Source organism: Hordeum vulgare, chromosome 7H, assembly GCF_904849725.1.
Source record: "Hordeum vulgare subsp. vulgare chromosome 7H, MorexV3_pseudomolecules_assembly, whole genome shotgun sequence".
Lineage (NCBI taxonomy): Eukaryota > Viridiplantae > Streptophyta > Magnoliopsida > Poales > Poaceae > Hordeum > Hordeum vulgare.
The window spans coordinates 415,068,567-415,072,838 of NC_058524.1; the positions used below are offsets into that span (position 1 = coordinate 415,068,567).

The following is a 4,272-nucleotide window of genomic DNA, read 5'->3' on the forward strand; positions in this document are numbered from 1 at the left end:
ATCTAGGTCCCGCTATTGGATATTGACTGAGGAGTACCTCAGAGCATGTCTACATAGTTCTCGAACCCGCAGGGTCTGCACACTTAAGGTTCGGCGATGTTTTAGTATATTGAGTTATATGTGTGGTTACCTAATGTTGTTCAGAGTCCGAGATGAGATCAGGGACGTCACGAGGGCTTCTGGAATGGTCCAGAGATGAAGATTGATATATAGGATGACTTCATTTGGTTACCGGAAGGTTTTCGGCCATTACCGGGAATGTAGGGTGAGTGACGAATGGGATCCGGAAGTTCACCAGGAGGGGGGAAACGCACCCTCGGGAAGCCCAATGGTCCTAGGGGTGGTGCACCAGCCCTTAGTGGGTTGGTGGGACATCCCAAGAAGGCCTTGGCGCCATAAGAAGAAAACCAAAGAAAAAAAGGGGAGGTGGGAAGGAAGAGACGAACTCCACTTTCCAATCCTACTAGATCATTGATGGCGCGCGTTGCCGCGCCCATCCATTTCTTTAGTATAATGATAGGAAATTTCATAAATATGTGGGTACATGGAATATGTATGTTCAATAAGAAATTTTTTGCTTGGAATTTATGGACAACAAACTGAATATTTTGAATTAGCAAAACAGAGCAAATGTAGTTAATTTAGCAGCGTAATGTGTGTTGTGTGGTTTTAAGACGAGTTACTAAAAGTTTATTTTTACCTGCCACGAGTGTTACCTACCACATCATATTGATGATATATAAAGCTACCATGCGGCTTCCATCAGAAGATTTCTGAAGTAGAATACCGAAAGGAAGAGACCATATTGATGAAACAACATATGGTAGTGGAATACTAACAACCTTGCGTGCAACACAAAATATTTATACTATAAGCACGAGAGTATTAAACAGTTCCGTGCTATGACATTCAGCGTTATAGTAAAACAGGATAGTCTTACCAGTTACATCATATATAGATAAAGTATCAACTTGAAGAACGCACAAAAGGGCATCACTAAGTGCCTCCATACGACACCAGCAGGCCTACATTTCAGGTTAGCATGGGAAAATGAGCACCTATTGTAAGAAGCATGATTACAATTCAGTTTTCATCACTAATTAAAAGTAGTGTGGAGTAGAACTTAGTTGATGAGTATCTCCTTCTGTAGTAGACAGTTTAACATTGCAAAAAAATTGAGGTGCAGAAGAAAAGTTAAATATATAAGTATGCTCGTAATAAAAAAATGTCAAGTACATTGGAGGGGGACATTGCATGAAAACCACATCCAGCAGAGGGTTTGAGTATCAGTCATTACCAGTTCAGCTTTGTTATTTCTAATCAGACAAGAAATAAACAACTATATGGAAAAAAATATAGGAAAACTATAATTTGTTAAACAAGGAAGACAACAAAATCAACTTACCATTATGACTGTGTTTGGAAAAGCGTATCTTTTGTGAACTCGAGAGCCATTACTCCATATAATCCTACAAGACAGGACACACATAAACAGGTCTTACTGACTGTAAAAGAATTCAACATATACAAAATGCAAGACCAATTAGACTATAACAAGTCTATCTAAGTTTGGCATACATTTAATGCCATTGGAGCTCCATGAGACCTTGGTTGATGAGTTTCATCTAATTAACTAGAAACATGCAAATGAAATGGAAGAGATGCAAGCATGTATAGAAGCCTTTTGCTAGGATAGGCAAGGTTCATGCCACGCTTTTCGAAGAAATACATTACTGCGCCATGCAAGCTCTTAGTGCTTGATTACCAAGTGCGGAAAAAAAATGATTTGGTATTGGAAACAGGAAACCAGCCTGCTGGTGTTGAGACTGGTTATGCAGTCTGAATGCAAATCCTGAGACTGACTGCCACCGGTTCCATGACCTTGCTTGGTGAATGCGGGAGCTCCCAGACAGTTTAAAAACAAAACAATTTGGTGTTCTCGAAGAAGCCATAATAGAAAATGAAAAACAAAGCAGTGGGGGGCTACGATTACCTAAACAGATTATGTAGCAAAGTGAGTGGAGTTCAACAATGACTAAGACCTAATTCTTCATTTCGACCTTCCCACCAGAATGTGCAGTCAGTAACGGGACAGAAGGGGGGGGGGGGCATACCGATTACCGCGGATGAAGAGCTCGTGGTCGCCGTCCGCACCGGAGGAGGAGGCGGCGGCCTCGTCACGGGCGGGAGCCGGGGAGGCAGCGACCGAGGGGTCGAAGAGGAAGTAGTCGTAGTCCTGCAGCGGCCGCGCCTTGGGGCCCCCGTCGTCGGCCTCGGCGGCGGCGCAGTCGGGAGGCTGTTTCGCGATGAGTGGTCTTCAGGAGGACGCGAGGCGATGCCTAAATGGGCTTCGTGTGGTAGATGGCCCAATTAACCACATGCCTCAGTTTTTTCTTCCCGAATAGCTGCCCTTTAGGATAATTTGGCCCAGCTCGCGGCCAGAAATTAATTGGACGGTTAGAAATATCCAAAGTACAACATCTAACGGTGGAAACTGGAGGTGGCCTGAGAGGGCTCGGTTTAGGTGCAGTTTTACTGTCCTAAATTTTGAGTAGGATTGGAGTAGGAATCCTACTACCTTCCTAGCTGGCGCACCCTTGGGGACTTTGTCCTCAAGGCAAGCCTCCTCCCCCTCCCTCCTATATATAGTGGTGATTTAGGGCTGATTTGAGACAACTTTTGCCATGTGCAACTCAAATCTAGACACCATAGTTTTACCTCTAGATCATATTTCTGCGGAGCTCGGGCGGAGCCCTGCGGGAGTAGATCCTTCACCACCACCGGAGCCCCCTCACGCTGCCGGAGAACTCATCTGCTTCTCTGTATTGCTTGCTGTATCAAAAAGGCCGAGATCATCGTTGAGTTGTACGTGTGTTGAACGCGGAGGTGTCGTCCGTTCAGCACTAGATCGGAGCAGATCGTGGGACGGATCGCGGGACGGTTCGTGGGACGGTTCGTGGGGCAGATCGAGGGACGTGAGGACGTTCCACTACATCAACCGCGTTTCTTAACACTTCCTGTTGTGCGATCTACAAGGGTACGTAGATCCAAATCTCCTCTCGTAGATGGACATCACCATGATAGGTCTTCGTGCGCGTAGGATTTTTTTTGTTTCCCATGCGATTTTCCCCAAGAGGACTAGCAAAGAATTCTAAGAGAAAGATCGTCACGAAGATCTATTGGCTAATAATTTTAGTTTTTATTTCTTGTAATTTATTGTAATGATGTGGAATTTGAGATATAATGATTTATTGTAATGATGTGGAATTTTAGATCGGTCTTATATAATAGCATTTTCATATTCTTATATTTCTTAATGTGATGTGGGATTTTCAATATGTTTAGATTCTTGTGTTATGTTGCTTGATGTGATCAGATTCTTTCTCATATCTTGTTTCAATATCACCCTATTGAGTTATGTTAATGTTTGCTTAATGTGACCAGATTCAATATGACGCAAAATAGGGCTAAGTGGGCAGCAAGATATGGGAAAGGTCTTCTGGAGATACTGTAACGACTAAGATGCAACCCTTTCCTATTTTGGGTGCGATGCCTCAAAAGGGAAAGGGGCGCATCTAACGTTTCGCAGGCGAGATAATCATAACATTACATAACTTAAGAATGACAAGTAGGGCATACACTTGCCATCTGACAATAGTATAGCATAAAGCTTACAAACACACAATTATTCATAGCATAGTTTAGTCCCGCTACGGATAACATGAAACAAGTAAAACTATGATATCCCGCATGCTGGCCCACGATCACGACCACGGCCTCATTCCTCCGAATAGTTCACATACAGTCGGCCAGAGTCCTCGTCGAACTCCTACTTCAGCTGGTTGTCATCAGGACCTCCTGCGTTGGGCGTACGTGTACCTGTTGGGGTTTATAGTCATCTGTGAGCCACGGGGACTCAACAATCGAATGACCTTGGTATCAAATCTAGCCAAGTTATTAGGTGAGGAAGGTTTAGTGTATGGGTATGTAACAACCTAAGCAGATATGGTGGCTACCTTACGATGATCAGAGTAATCATATGATGGAATACGCGAGCGATCGAAGAATAGATTGATCACTAAGTGATCATGAACACCTACTTACGTCAAACATAACCTGTGACAGCCCGATGCCGACGTTCCAGAAGATTCCCTTTCCTTTCCGTTTTCTTCGTGTGTCTATTTTTCTTTTGTCGCATCTTCATCGCATCATGCGCATCATCAGCATTGCATCGGCATCTCCGTTGCCGCGAGTTTTCAAAACATGCATCCG

General features: G+C 43.8%; 1 long non-coding RNA gene across 1 annotated transcript; it reads right to left on the bottom strand.

The window, feature by feature from the left end:
* Positions 1-935: 935 nt before the first annotated feature.
* Positions 936-2,152, bottom strand: LOC123413552. Its single transcript, XR_006613764.1, has 3 exons — positions 2,115-2,152; positions 1,406-1,469; positions 936-1,025 (listed from the first exon to the last, which is right to left on the bottom strand). It is a non-coding gene; the product is annotated as an uncharacterized LOC123413552 (long non-coding RNA).
* Between the last annotated feature and the right edge of the window lie 2,120 nt (positions 2,153-4,272).